This window comes from Alosa sapidissima, chromosome 1, assembly GCF_018492685.1.
Source record: "Alosa sapidissima isolate fAloSap1 chromosome 1, fAloSap1.pri, whole genome shotgun sequence".
Classification (NCBI taxonomy): Eukaryota; Metazoa; Chordata; class Actinopteri; order Clupeiformes; family Clupeidae; genus Alosa; species Alosa sapidissima.
This window is the reverse complement of record NC_055957.1, coordinates 45,913,209-45,929,873: the sequence shown is the minus strand read 5'-3', so window position 1 is coordinate 45,929,873 and position 16,665 is coordinate 45,913,209. Positions and strand designations below refer to the sequence as shown.

Here is a 16,665-nt window from a genome sequence, read left to right as displayed (position 1 = left end):
ATATTTGTAACTTTCATACTTTTTGAACTTTTAATTAAAAACTATTAAAATTTTCCCCATAGACTTAACATTGGCGATTATGGCATCACAATAGGGAACTTGGAATCCTATGCCAAGTGTTCCAGCCAGAGCCATATGGTTCCGGCCACCTCCAGCAACTGTCTGTCTCAGGCTTTAAGCATACAATCTGGCTCTCTTAAAGGAGAATTCCGGTGTGATATTGACCTAAAGTGTATTGAAACATGATACCGAGTGTGAACGTATGTCTCATAGCCCATCTCGACTTGTCCCCTGCACTCCAAAATCTGGCGCTAGTTAGCCGATGCTACCAACAACTTTTTCAGTAGTGGTGCTTCGGCATCGGGCTAGCCATGCAAATAAATCACTGTTTTACACCCATTTACGAGGCTCAATGTATCTCCACACTTCATTGGTAGACTTCCTAGGGCCCTGACATTTAAAACGAGACATTGAGAACTTTGAAAAAGCACTGGTAGTTTACTTACAAGACGATTTATACAGACAGTATCTTCACGAAGTTTAACGTTTGCAGCCATCTTGAATTTAGTCACGATAAGTCGAGCAACGAGTAAGAATGAACAGGTATGATAAGGGATCAGATTCCAAAAATAATTCAGTGGAAATGCATGGATTCCAGTTTCTTCCAGTAGCAGCAACTGGAATCCATGCATTTCCACTGAATTATTTTTGGGCTATGAGACATACGTTCACACTCGGTATCATGTTTTGATACACTTTAGGTCAATATCACACCGGAATTCTCCTTTAAGTCTACAGATCCTGTTCAACTGTTTCCTCTGCCCACAACTGTTTCAAAATAAAAGTCTCCACTACAATAATTCCATATTAAATAATTTAACCATTTAAACTATCCAACTATTTAACTGTTCAACTATTCCAGCTGTCAGTTATCATCATCTATGCCTCTAGCCTACTATATTAAACCACCACCTACCTAGCAACCAATTTAGCAACCATTGAAATTAAGCATCTATGTCAGTTTCCATAGCAACCAAGATGATTATACTAGCAAACCACTGTAGTAACTCCTTTATTTCTGATAGTAGCCACCATGGACACCCTAGCAACTACAGTACCTAGCAACCACATTCACAGTTAAAACCTAGCAACCAACATCATTAACCTAGCAACCAGCATAGCACCACCATAACTACTCTAGCAACAGTCAGTTGTCATTAACTTTGACTCCCGTCAACTGTTTCCTCTACCCACAACTGTTTCGAAATAAAACTCCTCACTACAATAATTCCTTTTTAAATAATTTAACCATTTTAACTATCCAACTATTTAACTGTTCAGCCTTTCAAACTGTCAGTTGTCATCAACTATGACTCCCGCCAACTGTTTCGTCTGCTCACAACTGTTTCAAAATAAAAGTACTCACTACAATAATTCACTATAAAATAATTTAACTATTTAAACTACTCAACTATTTAACTGTTGGGCCATTCCAACTGTCAGTTGTCATCAACTATGACTCCCCGCCAGCTTTTTTCTCTATCTGACCTCCATCTTTTTACCTAGATTATATTTTAGACAATATTCAACAATATTTCATTTAGCAGCCATTTTTACATTTTTATGCACTCGTAATTCCCTGGAATTACATTCTCTAGTTAGTTGCTTATGTGGAATAAACTTTCCTTTCTCTGTCTCTCCTTGTCCCACACACTCTCCGTCTCCACCTTACCATTTCTAATGAACCTCCACGGTGCGTGCCCCCACCACCACCACCCATGTTATGCTACGTCATTTTAGTAGAGCTAATAAGGCTGTGCATACGTTTATGGACGTAGGCACGCTTCAATTAAACTGAAATACACATTTTGCGCATCATGTACAAAAATCCGGGACATTCAGTGTCCAGGATTTTTATTTTTATTTTCCTGGACAGACCATGAAAATCCTGGACAATCAGGAAAATCCTGGACAGGTGGCAACCCTAGTTCACTTGTGAGTGTGTGTGTGGGGGTAATGGTGTGTGTGTGTGCCTGCTTACATGCATGTGTGTTTTTATGTGTGTGTGCATGCGTGCGTGTGAGTCTGTGCGTCCATGCGTGCCTGTGTGTGTACATGTACGTGTGTGTGTGCGTATGCCTGCATGTCTACTGTGTTTGTCTTTATGTGTGTGTGTCTGTGCTTGTGTGTGTGTTTATGTGTGTGTGTGTGTGTGCATTTACGAATGCTTAAAGGGAGTTCAGGATTTTGGACATAGGACCTCATTTCCAAGTAAGCAAGTGTGATATTTATCAGTGGAGACCGTTTTCAACACGTTTCATCCAGTCCTTCTAATTGCAGAGTTCGCAGGTGCTAGGCTAGCGCAAGTCAACAGTATGTGCTAGCCTGCCACTAAAAACAGTCTTACCCACCCCAAAGTACACCCAAGGCAAATAAATTATAACGCCAGACTATCGATGTAAATGTCTGTATTGATAGTTTTATTTCTAACATTATTCTATCCTTGCATTTCAACGATCGCATTACATTTTGAGGGACTAGTGTCTTAGCAGCGGCGGAATTATACTTGCTCCAGTTAGTAGTACTGCGCCAAAAAGTAAACAGTAAAGCGCACTCCAATGGGGATACCTAGTAGTAGCCTTGGTAATATCAGTCCGCCGCTGAGATGCAAAATGACTACTACCAACTTCAGGGAACAAAGTATAACTATTGCAACGCGATGCGAGGGTAGTTGTATTTCTTACACTATTCTATCAACAGACATTTACATCGATTGTCTGGAATTTGCCTCGAGTGTCCTTTGGAGTAGGTAAGACTGTTTTTAGTGGCAGGCTAGCACATACCGTTGACTTGCGCTAGCCTAGCACCTGCGAACTCTGCAATTAGAAGGACTGGATGAAACGTGTTGAAAACGGTCTCCACTGATAAATATCACACTTGCTTACTTGGAAATGAGGTCCTATGTCCAAAATCCTGAACCACCCCTTTAACGCCGCTTCATCTTCGAAGAGCATTGGTTTGGACTTGGCTAGTCTGTCTCCAAACAGTAGCCTTTTCCTTAGCTAGTCTGTCGCCAAACAGTAGCATGCTAGCCTGTGTCCAAACAGTAGTCCCGCTAGCCTGTCTCAAAACAGTAGCCTCCAAACTTTAAAGCTAGTCTGTCTCCATACAGTAGCTCCACAGCTAGCCTGTTACCAAACAGTAGCACCCAAGCTAGTCTGTCACTAAACAGTAGCGACCGCTAGCCTGTCCTCAAACAGTAGCGAAGAAACTGTCGACGCCAGTGCCCCCCCTCCCCGCGAGTAAGGGCGAAGCTAGGATGGGCTAGGATGTGTTTGTGCAGGAACAAGATTTTGGCTGCTGACACCCACCAGGTGTGTGCCACGTGTTTGTGGCTGCAAATCTTTCTTTTTCACTTTCCACCCTGAACATGGGCAAAATGCACCATTGACATCAATATGTTTTGTATAGAGCTACCACAGGTTACTCTATACAACCACAGGTGGCAGTGTGGTGACTCTATATAAAACATATTGATGTCAATGGGGCATTTTGCCCATGTTCAGGGTGGAAAATAAAAAAGAAAGATTTGCATAAGACAAGTCAAATTGGTGTTTTCAAAAAGAAGGGATCATGGAGAATAAGGAAAAACATATTTAAAAAATCTTTGTATATTCCCACAAGTTGTTTGGGTGCTCTGAAAATGATAACCAAAATTATTTTTCAGACTTGTGAGGTCTGCTGTTCAGGGATTTATTTTCTGTTCATTGCTTTTTGTGAGAGTGTTTCTACTTATCTCAGTAAGGAAAATAAATCAAGAGCCTATGTTGAGTACAAATATGTCTTCTGAAGGCTTAAACAGAGCCCAGCCAAAAACTCCAATAAAATTTGTAGCAACTTTGAGGGACAGCTATGACCATGCAGGATTATCCAGACCAAACGTGACGATTTTGCTACATACTATTCCTATTTATGTACCAGCATGCAAAATTTGAGCCTCCTACATGGTTTAGTTCTTGCGCTGTGGGCTTGTGAACTTTGACAAAAAAAAGAGCCCGAACAAAATCGACACCCCCTCCCCCTGTAAAACTGGCTGTATCTTGGAAAGTATTGATCTTACATAAGAGTAATTTTACCGTGTGTCTCCTGGGTAACATAGGTACACCTGGTAATTTTTTCAGAATTTTTTGAGACCTAAGTGCGTGGGCCCTGGTTGAACTGACGTGGAATGACCCTCAGAACTTTCGTACTGAAACACGCACAACTTTTCCTCCTTTTTTCATTCATCTCAGCTCAAGCTCTTGATTCCATTTTTTTTTATGAGATCTCAAACTTAAAGTCATTTACATTTTCTTTTGGGGGTTGTTGGATCCAACATAGTTTGATTTGTATTGTCTAATATTTCATGCGTGATTTCATGTGGTTCACTACATGTTCTACAAGCTAAGGCTGAACCTTATGATCTGCTCTGATATTTCATATTACTCTGACGAAGCCACGAGCATGGGCCTTCACAACGTCTGCAAGAGAGCAGCTGCAAAGCTCGGCGTTCCTTGGCCGGAGGCTCAGAAGGAGACCGTGTCCTCCCGCTACGAGGGAAAGAGGCTAAAAGCTCTACCAGACAACTGCTGCCCGTCTTCCCCGAGTGCCTCGAGGAAGCCACACTTTCATGGAGCAGCCCATTCTCAGCGGAAAACCCAGCTCAAGGGCTCGTGGCTCTGGAATGGCTCGACATGGAAAGCCTCCACCCCACCCAGAAGTCTGCGATGACCCCTCGGGAACCGCATTCCCCTCCAAAACCGACAATTTCCAGTCCGCCATGACTGAGAAAAGCTACAAAGCAGTGGCATCGGCGGTGAGAGCTCTCAACGCCTCATCCCTGCTCATAGCCTACCAAGCCGAGCTGGAGGAAGACTTCTCGTCCACCACCATTTGTGTTACCACAAATAGGCTACTTTGTCCCCCAACCAGCCAGCTGTGTGGGACAAAGTATTTGTGGTAACAGACCTCTGCCTACAGCTACTGTGGGGCGAGCTACGGCCCTCATGGTCCCCCAAGAGAGAGCGAGCTGGCTCAACCTCTCCAGCCTCTCCCACAAGGAGAAGACCCAGCTGCTAGATGTGCCTGTGGACCCCAAAGGCCTCTTTGGACCAGCCGTGGCCACTATGCAAAAGCAGAGTGAGGAAAAGAAACGGGACGGCGAAGCGCTGCAGCTGTGCTTTCCCAGAAAGGCACAAGCCCCCACTCCCAAAGCACCCAGGCAGACGTTCACCGAGGCAGCAGCGCGCCCGCCGCACTACCACATACCGAGACGTCAGCTCCCGGCCCAGACTGCCACTCAGAGCCTTGGTAAGACCCCGAGCTCAAAGGTGCCTGGGCTAAGAAGCCCTTTATCCCCAACGCGACACAGGGAGGTCAGCAAAAGAAGTGTGCCTAGCACGCTCTTTGCAGGCGAGGGGGGGGCGAGTTCAGGCAAAATTATCAAATTAACAAAAAAGCTCTTAGAAAAAGTTACGAGCTATGTTCAGTGGCAAAGGTGTGCAGTCACTCCCTAATAATGCCATCCAAACTATTTGCTTTCAACCCACTGTCCTTCGCCTCTTTGGAGCAGGAGCGGCTGAATGAATCCAGTCAGAGCATTGTACGCGAATGTCGACAAAACAGCGGAGTTAAGGAAAACGGAACAGCTGTTTGTGTCTTGTGCAAAGTCACATCTGGGTAGACCACTCACTAAGCAGCGGTCACAATCACAGTGCCGGCGCTCCGCACACACACATCACGCACTGCGCGTAGGGCACCAAGTGCCTGGGGGGGGCACCAAAAAATCTGGGTCGTGAAAAATCCCCACAATAGGCTACTAGTATTAATAACAAATAAAATATGTCTAAAGCATGTTAATATGCAAAAGCAATACACAAGTAATATAGGCCTAGACCAAATTAGTCGAGAAAAAGGTGAATCTCCCTCTCTCCAGTCTCCCTCTGGTGCCCCCCTCCCCCAGTGGTCTGTTCGATTATTCCTCAATCCAAATTTGGCAGACAGTAGACATCGCCTTGAAAAGGCACTAAGAGTCGGGGGAGGAAAAAAGGAAAAAGAAGAGACAGCGGGATGATGCTCGCGCTTCACTTGCAGTTAAGACAATGTTTTAAATAAATAAATAAAAAAGTTTTGTAGCCCTTGCGTGCCAGGTAATACTACTACCGTCAATACACTTTGTAACGTAAGCTCCTACTACCATGTTCATGTTCAAGTGTTACATTGCAAATGATTTGATGCTGGCTAGCTAGTTATTTTACGTTGTGGATATGGAAATGGATTATGGGTTATTGAATGCAATTCAACACTTTCCTTTAATGTTAGCAATCGGTGCATAAGACTAGCAATACTTCCTCAGGTTGCTAGCTAGCAATGCTATTTCTGATTATGCTTAATCTGGGTTTACTATTTCTTTGAGCCATCAGAGTTATAGTCAGGTAACGTTAGCCTATTAGCCTAGTTTGCTTTGCATTTCAGGACGCTTTTTTGGCGTTTATCAATTATGATCAAACGATCTAATTGTGTAGTGAAAAAGTAACGCTACAAGTGACACTTTCACAACGTAATGAAATGATGATTGGGAACAACTCTTGGTAAGGTGAACTTTGGAAAAACCCTGCAACTGAACATGATATGATTTTGCCCATAGACTTTATATATAGAACTGGACAGTGTGGCTGCATTCTACAGTGTTCTATGGAATTGAAGCATAGACAGTAAAAGAAATGGACCAACAGACTCCGTCGTTTTCAATGGGAGGGCACTGAGTCAAATAGAACGATTTTTCAGTTGGTCCCCCCAGTACTGCGCAGACTCACACTTAACTTCGTGACGTTAGCCATCGAACTGAATCTTGTAACTCATATGATAGATACACAGAAATTCTTCTCACACTTCCTTCGCCTTCAAAGTCATCAAAGTTAAACATTTATTTATGTATTATTATTAATATCATCCTCACCAAGTCGTGTTAATGTTGAAGCTACCATACATGATCATCTTCAAAAACAGTCAACAAAACAAAAAAGTTATAGCCTTGAAGCTAATCTTCTTTCCACTTTTCCGACCTACGGTCAATCCGTCAAAAACCTCTGTAATGATTAGTGCCGTTTTTAAAAAAAATTAGGTTTACTTTTTTATTATTATTAGGTTGCCTCTGTGTAATGCTTTACCAGAGAGGGTTAAAGCGGAGCTAGTAATCAAGGATCTTTGGCTTTACCTTAACATACGGTCGTGTATGCTAGGTTTTGCTTATGAGTTACCGTCATAGACAGTAAGGTGGACTGAGCTTCTTATCCAAACAATACGGTTATCTCCCTACGGCGCGAAAGAGAGATTACGTCAAAGCTAGCTTCCCTCCAACCGAACAAGCTAACCATTCTTCTTACGGGTAACCAACGTTACGGACGAGGTAGTGGAGTCTGTTTTGCCTTTGTAGTGTTTATGTGGATTACACAGAAGCTACAATATCGGCACAGGATATATGTTATATGAAGTTATGGTATTTCAAAAAAATCCTAGAATGAATGGACTTCTATGGGAGTTAGCAGAGAGGTGGTCCCTCCAGCCTACGTCGATTCTTCTACTTCCGGGAATTCGCCTGCCCCCTTGAATTGAAGCCGCCGAGGCGACGCCATCTTGGAAAATTTGGAGCCAATTTGAAGTGCGGCTGCGCAGCAAAAGTTGAAGCATGCGCAGTGAAGAGGAGTCGCAGTCAGGCACGCCCACTCAGTTGCCACTCAGCGAGTTAAACACGCCCCTTGTCAAGTGAAACCCGCCCCCTTCTCCTTTCCACAACGCAGGTCGACTCGGCGCAGAAGGCTAGCTGGCTGGATGAATTTTGCGGCTGTGAGTTAGCTAAACAGTACAAACAACAATCAGTTTGTTCTTGTCTGGTAAGTGTTGCGTATCAACTGAAAAGTTTTTTTTTGTCTATTGGTGTTCTTAAATACGTCTAAGAGAGCTTATTATGTTGATTATAGACTGTGACAATTTAGTATGGTGAATACTAATGAGCTAACAACAGAAATACGGACAGCGAATTAGATGCTAACGTTAGCAGCTACATTAACGTTACCGTTAACGGGAGGCTAAGTTAGTCGTTGAAGTGAAGATGAGCACACAGCTCCCGTAACAGTCGATGCATGATATACTTGGTTTAATTAGTTGTTTCTGTTTTCAAATATCTCTATCTTAATGTATGCCATCTCAACATGGAGTAACCATTGACTGTACATGGGGATTAATAACATTAGACAGTCAGTACAGTATATGATGTGATAAAGCAACGGTATAATCTGATAAAGCAACGCACGTTAACGTTAACGTAATGTGAAGCATGGACCTCATCAACCCGTCATGTTAATGTAACTACTAGCCAGTTTGCCAGCGTTGCATTTTTTCTAACGTTAACGACAGACACCTCTGTTAGAGCTACTTCTGTGATGGTAGGTCGGTAGCATAGACTGTAAAAAAATAGATCGGTAGGTCGGTAGTTGTAGACCGCATAAGTGAATGATCAATAAATGAAACGCCTGCATTAAACACTACGCCAAGAACCAGTCACTTCCCAGGGATATCGGTGAACATTTGAGAAAGACCTTAGTTGGTCATCTAACGTCCATGATCAGTCATACTGATAACGTTATTTTTCAAGCTGACGCAAGTTAATAACATTCACACCGCATATTTAAATGTGTAGTTAACATTAGGTAGGCTGTGAAGTTTATTGCACACACATATTTAATTAATTGGTATTACTAGTGGTGTTGAGTGCCTGATTAGATGCTTTGTAATGTTGTAAAATTGTCTGACTAACTTTATTGTAACTTTCCTTTTTGCAGGTAAGATATGGGTGATGGCTGAATGTACTGGAGGTGGCGGCAAGGTGGTCTCCATGATCTACATTAGTCTGCAAGCAAGGGAATGTCTACGTGAAGTGGTTTGGCTGGAGTGGTCTGAGGTGGCATGTCCTCCCCCTTTCTCCAAGTCCCCTGACATCCATCTCCCTGACATCTTCACCCACCGTCACTGGATCAACATGAAGCCCCTTATAAGCGGGACATGGCACAGCACCACTACGTTCTGAAAACACATGACTTTCAATAACTTGCGTGGCACCAAGAAAAGTCTGCCGCTGCTCTGAACCTTCTGTTAATGTGACATCATTCATACTTGAGTCTGTACACATCCCTTTGTTTCTATTTTCTTTATTGATGTCACCCAAACTTCAACTTACTGTATGCCCCTGAACTCACACAAATTGTAAATTGCAATGTGCCTTTTAACCAGTGGTGTAGTCTAGTTGTAGTGGTGGGTATACTGTGAGCAACCCCAAATGTTATTAAATACGTATCCTTGCCTATTTTAAATGGGTATACTGAGATGATGATGCTTTTTAAATGGGTTTACTGTGTAGTCCTGTGTATCACGTAGACTATACCATACCATGGTCATTTAACTGCCTTGGTATTTAAGTCAGAGGCCATTGCTTAGTATTTAACTGTAGCCTACACAAAGATGTAGACGTTACTAAAATAATAATTATTTGTTGATACTAAATCAATATTGAATGTTTTTTTTTTTTTTTAATTTCTTTTGTGTGATATATCATTCAGAATGCTGTAACATGACTGGTCTTCAATCAGCCAAAGAGGACACATCGTAACTCCTCTCCTAGTTACTCTCCATTGGTTCCCTACAGTAGCCAGAATTAAATTTAAATCTCTCACTTTGGCCTATAGGACACTGACTGGATCTGCTCCTTGTTATTTTAATTCAATGATCAAGATATACATCCCCAACCGCCCACTGCGGTCTTCTGATGAGCTTAAACTTAAACGCTAGGTCAAATTCAAGACTCTTCCTCAGTGGTTCCATGTTGGTGGAATGAGTTGCCCAGTGCTCTTCGTTCTTGTGATAGTTTTTGGTCTTTTAAGCACTTCTTATACATTATGGTTTGTATGCAGTAGTACTGTTTTATTTTCATTATAGGCTGTTGATTAATTTGACATTTTTTATTATTGATATTCTCTTTAATGTAGTCTTACCATGTTTTTGATATTATTGATTGAATGGGCAGTATTATATTGTTTTGTATTTGTTAAGGGTAACCATAACCATCATCATCATAATGTGGTATTTTCTTATGCACTTGAAACAAAGAATAAAAATGTTTCTTTAAACGTAGTACCACTTTAAACACATCACACACTGAACAGCAAAGTAGCTTCCTGATTATGTGTAAAATGTTTACAGAGTATTCTGATGTAGTAGGTCCATGTTCTCATATTTTTACAGCTGACATGAAGGCTGCAGTATTACATTTTTTATTTAGAATGGAGCACCCTCTCTGGTGAAAGACTAGCAAGCCTGTGGTAGAGGCATACGATTACAGACATATTGAGAGAGCCTATCAATGAGTTGTCACAGTTTTCAATTTAGACGTATTATTTTGAAATGGGGTACGTCTATGGGAGGATTTACACATCACTGGGAATACCTGATCAAATCATACCAATGCAAAATGCTTCTCCAGCAGTGCAATCGCAGGTAACGATACCTTAACTCAGCATTTTCAGATACCGCTGTTATGAGCATACTAAGCAAATTGTCCATTTGTAACTTTGAATCCTACCTCACGTTAAGCTATGGTCCAATAATGTGTTCACTAAAACACAAGTAAAGTTATTTGTCGGGCTGATTCATAAAGGGGCATACCGAGGTTGTCGACCTAGCAGGCTAGGTGGCGTTTATTGCCATTCACAAAACTTAAGCAAGAGTTAACGTTAATGAAACTTAACATCGCCTTCTCCAGTGACAAAGTGTATTCAAATGAAGTTGCAACGATGATGGCGGTAATCACTGGTTACGTTAAACCATTTGAAACAAGTAGGACTGTAAATTATGGGGACTATGGCTAACGTCACTTCGGATCAATATAGCAGAGCCCTTTTACTTTACCTATCAACTGGCTAATGCTAGCATGATGTAGCATGCTATGAGCTAATATACTTAGCATCTACGAAAGAACAGCACATATCTTTTTTCACAAAGAATCTGTAACAACTAACAACGATGTCTCTTACAAACAACTACACAATGTATGACTATCAATATGTATTTAGTCAGACTGTGATAAGATATAGCCTAATGATAATAACAGCAACACTTATTTAGGTTAGATTATGTGTCGAAATCAGGTGTCGTTAAAATAAGTGAGCGATGGCGTGGTAGTGTCTGCAGCCTAGACGGTAAAACATAATGGACAAAGCGTCGTGTCTGCAGCCAGCCAGCTGTCAATCATAGGTGTAAACACGCCCTTTTTAGATTTGTTAATATAACATAAAAAAAAATAATTTCAGCGAGAAAAGAAAAATTGTGTGTATTGAAGCATCTTGAAAACTATTTTTTCGAATAAAAAGTTGTTGATACAAAAATAGTTTTAGGTGAGAAAAGTGACATGGAAAGTTGGCTACTTGGCCATTGAAATACATGGGGATGGGCGGAGTTACACATTGTACTGCAGCCAGCCACCAGGGGGCTCTGGACTAACGCTCGCATCACTCTTAACAGACGGCACACTGTCCAGTTCTATATATACAGTCTATGATTTTGCCAAATTAGACAGCTTTAGATAAATTTACTAGTTGTTGTTCTATGCGGTCATTTCCAAGAGGTTCATACTAGGCCAAGGGCGACATCTGTTGGTGAAACTGCAATTAGAAAAAAAAACTAAGAAATTCTGAATGGTTTTTATTCCTTTGGTGGTGGTGGTTGGTTGGGGTGTGTGTGTGGGGGGGGGGGGGGGGGGGCTCGACATGATTGGCTCAATGTATTCACATGTTGACGTTTTGCCGTTTGACTGCTGTGTCTCCACATTAGAAAGTCTCTGGCTTAGGGCACCCAAATGGCTAGCGCCAGCCCTGACAATGGATCGTGGCGGCTACTGCCCTGGCCTATACCACTAAGGCAGGGGTGTCTAAACTTTTTGATTCGGGGGCCACATTGGGTTTTGAAAATTGGCCGGCGGGCCATACAACAAAAAACCCTAGAAAATGTAATTTCGAGGAAATTACCAGTGCATGAAAATGCAAAACATACTGTACTGTATATTAACTCATTGAATGCCAAGCTGTTTTCGGGAGCTTTGTCCTAGAGTGCCAGCAATCTAGACCATTGTTGATGATTTTTGTACAGCCACAACATATTCTGTGTTATAGCTATGAACACATACAATAGCTTGATTAAAAGGTGAGACTTTAAGCTCTCGGTGGGTGCAAACCGTGTATTTCTACACGCCTCTGTTCCTGAGAAATCCCAAGCTAAACAGTGGCTAGTTTTCATTAAAATTGCTGTTTTTTTTTTTTTTTTAAATGTAGATGTAACGTCTTTCATGAAATATGAAGTGTTGCCTGTTACTTACTTGTGTAAACCTTCCGGGAAGTAATCAACGAGACCTGGCGAGACTGCCACCTAGTGATAGACCCACGAAAATGGCCTGGTTTTGACCTGACGTGCATGCGTCACTGATTCGACCCAAAGCGGCAACGCGAGTTATGATAAAATGTCCAGATTGTGCGTTTTCATGAGTTTCACGATCGTCATATATTTCATTTCCATTCATCACAGAGTTCCCAAAATCACATATAAGGTGTGCTAGAGTGTCTAGTTTCGTAATTTAAAAAAAAAGCTAAAAACGTAATATTAAAAAAAAAACGTAACACTCAACGCATGGGAAGGAAAAACGTAATATTACGTTTTTGGCACTCAATGAGTTAACATAAAATACAAAACAAACTTTTATTTGGTAACAGTTGTGGGCAGAGGAAACAGTTGGCTGGAGTCATAGTTGATAACAACTGACAGTTGAAATGGCTGAACAGTGAAATAGTTGAGTAGTTTAAATAGTTAAATTATTTAATAGTGAATTATTGTAGTGAGGACATTTATTTTAAAACAGTTGTGGGCAGAGGAAATAGTTGAACAGGATCTGTAGTCTTAAGAGAGCCAGATTGTATGCTTAAATCCTAAGACAGCGTATATAGTTTATAGTTTAAAAGTTGAATGTAGATAGTGTAATGGATAGATAGATAGATAGATAGATAGATAGATAGATAGATACTTTATTGATCCCCAAGGGGAAATTCAAGGTCTCAGTAGCATACAGACATTACACACAACATGCAGAAATGGTAAATATAAGTATAAACATAAAACAAAACTCCACTGTACAATAGAGACAGTAGGAGATAAGAAAAACTAACAAAACTAAATACTAAAAATATACTGTATAAATTAAATAAAAAAATCCACAGTGTGCTTGAGGGTGATCAAGCATGAGACGCTTGCAGTGACAGGGCCGGGACTGGCCTGTAGTTCTGTGTGCATGGTAAGGTGCTCAAGAGAGTGAGTGTCATGGTGAAGGTGCAAAAAGTAGTCCAGCAGTGCAAGAATAAGGTCTAGAGACCAGCATAAATAATATGGACAAATAAGAGAGTAAAGTATAATGTAGACAGGGTAATATAAAAAAACTATGTCAGTGCAAGAATAGGTTGAGGTAATAGGGTTACAGCCATTCAGTATTGTAGCAGAAGCCATTGGACATGTGTGCTAATATAGCATGACAGTAGTAAAACAGTAGTGGGCAGTCAGTCCTCAAACATTGAGAGGGTGGAGAGGCTATGCGGAGAAGTCTATCTCTCCTCTTCCCTTAAGTGAAGCATTGAACAGTTCAATGGCCCTAGGGACAAATTACTTCCTCAGTCTGTCTGTTGTGCAAGGCAGTGAGCGAAGTCTCCAGCTGATCAGGCTCTTCTGCTTCACAATAGTGCTGTGGAGTGGATGACACTCATTGTCCAAAATGTTGATCAGTTTGTTCAGGGTCCTTTTGTCAGATATTGAAGTGATCTTTGTGCTTAGAAGAGGACGCTGGCAACAACAGACTGGTAGAACATCCTGAGGAGCTTGCTGCACACATTGAAGGACCGCAGCCTCCTCAGGAAGTACGATGTTGATAGACAGAAAGTTGAATGGATGTTGATGGTTGAATGGGTGGATGAGTGAATGGTTTGAAGAGGATGACTGGATAGAAAGTTAAAAGTGCCTTATATCCTTGTAGAATGGAGAGACAGAGAGAGAGTTGGCCTAGTTGAGCAGAAAGCAGTTGATACAGGTGCAATCAGTTTAACTGGCTCTTTGATGGGGCCTAGTTGAGCAGCTGGCAGTTGATACAGGTGCAAATCAATTTAATTAGCCCATTGTGATGTCATAGTGCCAATGCAAAGTCTATGGGGAAAAATAAGCTTGTTTTTTGTTAATATCTCAAAAAGTATAAAGTTTACAAAAGGGAAATGCATTGCTCAAGTGTCCTTTTCAAGACCTATGTTACAAAGCTTGAACAAAGTTTCTACGTTAAACGATTGAAGCTGAATTAGACGCAGAAAATTTGGTGGGAAGAATAAGAAGACGACTTCAAATAACAGAACAGTGCACTTCCATGCACTCTTATGATCACCATATGGTTTTAAGCAGTAAACAATCTGTTGTGTTTTGCGAGTAAATACATGTAGCAAATAGTATATAAATGGAATAAAGCTCTTAAAAAATTCACATGGATGTCTGATTTGAATGACAGCTGGCTGAACCAATAAGACAACATAATTCACACTAGAATTAACGAAGACTGGCTGTTAGCCTGGTCGGGATCAGGCTAGGTGCGGAGAATAAATCCCCATGGTAACATATGTGCCATCTCTTTTGTGAAACGAAGTCAAGGCTAAATTCATCCAGGATAACCCAAAAAATCCCAGTTTAATCCCTTATCCAGGTTTTGTGAAATACCCCTCTGTTTGTTTGCATTAATGTTGGTAACCAAAATCTCTCATTCCCTCCACACAGGGTTTCAAGTGTTAAAGTGTTTCAAGTGTTAAGCGAATTAGTAGGCTAGACTATAAACACCAATATCTGATATGGGTAGGCCTGTCGCGATATTCAATAAATCAATTAATCGCATGATAATTAAAATTAGCTCGATAATTTTTCTGGCCGCGATAAATGCCATTTGCATGCTTGTTTGTTTTCCTCGTCTCTCTCTCTCTCCCTCTCTCTCTCGGGTCTTTAGAGTAACGATGAGTGAACCCTCATGTCAGTCACTTGTCAGTCGCATGGTGTGTGGGGAGGCGGGACTACTGGAGTAGCCTACCACAGAGTGCAGCTAAAGGGCCGCGTGATAGGTATACCGGTAGGCACTAGGCAGAGAGAAAGCTAGTTGCGAGTTCGAGTAGGCTACGTCTAATAAAGACAAAAAAGATGGAATTGGTTTCTAAGCCAAACGCGACAGCTGCAGTGTGGGAGCATTTCGGATGTAAACTGAATGCCCGTGGTGAACCACTGAACGTGTGCGAGTCGGTGTGTCGCATTTGTTGGAAAACAGTCGCAATTAAAAGCAACACAACAAACATGCATATGCATCTAAAACACAATCATCCGCTGCAGTTTTCCCAGTTGGGAAAAAAAAAAAAACAAGTGGGCCATCTTCCTCTTCCCGACAGAGCACAGTCACTGGGGCGTTTAGTCGACAAACGAAGTACAAACAGGACAGTGCGAAATGGAATACACTCACAGACAGTATAGTTCGCGCTTCATTGCTAAAGAGATGCTTAAAGAAAATTATCTCAGAACGACAATATTATCGCTTATCGCAATAATTTCTGAGACAATTTATCGTCCAGCAAAATTTGTTATCGTGACCGGCCTAGATATGGGTCACTTCTGAAAGTAGATTAATTGGCAGTGGGACAAGAATCAGATTAAGGCCAAAAATCATAACATTAAGCCTCGCCAGTGTAAATGCAACCTAATTGGCTTGTTTGTGAAAATGTGGTCGGAAGTGAGCACAACAGACGCTGGGCCCTAATTTAAATGCGGGGCAACGCCTAAAAGTCTAAACCACTAAAGCTTGCTTAAAACAACTATGCAAAATTTTTAAAAAGTTTAATACCATGAGGAAGATCCTAGGCACAAACATCGGTCTCACACCACATTATGGCGTTAGTTCATGCACAAGAACATTGCTCATAGACTGACTTTGCACTTTGCCCAGCATTCAAATTAGAACTTCCTCACTCTCACCAGTTCAATATACAGTTGTGCTCATAAGTTTACATACCCTGTACATACACATGCTAAAGTTTAAATAGCCCCACATCACATACCCATCACCATACCTAGAGATTGCCATGGTTTAATTTCAGTTAGCCTAATAGCTGGTTTGATTTGCATTGATGGTGTTATGGAAAGTACGCCATGCCAATCATGAGATATGGTGAAGGGTATGTGATGTGGGGCTATTTTAATTCCAAAGGCCAAGAATAGGATGTATAGTATCCTAGATCCACTGGCCTCCCTGACCCCTCAAGAGTGCTTTTGCCATGCGAGCTAGTAGCCTGGGCTTTTAGCTCAATTGTCAGCACGCTCCACTCCCGAGGTGCTGCTGTTTTGTGGGTTCAAGTCCTGGCATGAGCAGGGCTGAATCGCGCAGGTTACATGTATACTTATGGCCCGAAGAAATTAGGAAGAAATTGTATTTATTTACAATACATTATTCATTCACAAAGAAAATGGTGTCCT

The 16,665-nt window shown here is 41.5% G+C and overlaps 1 long non-coding RNA gene across 1 annotated transcript; it reads left to right on the top strand.

Annotated features, from left to right (window-relative positions):
• Positions 1-403: 403 nt before the first annotated feature.
• Positions 404-14,882, top strand: LOC121708566. The gene is made up of 3 exons (XR_006031703.1): positions 404-414; positions 13,475-13,481; positions 14,807-14,882. It is a non-coding gene; the product is annotated as an uncharacterized LOC121708566 (long non-coding RNA).
• The last annotated feature ends 1,783 nt before the right edge of the window (positions 14,883-16,665 follow it).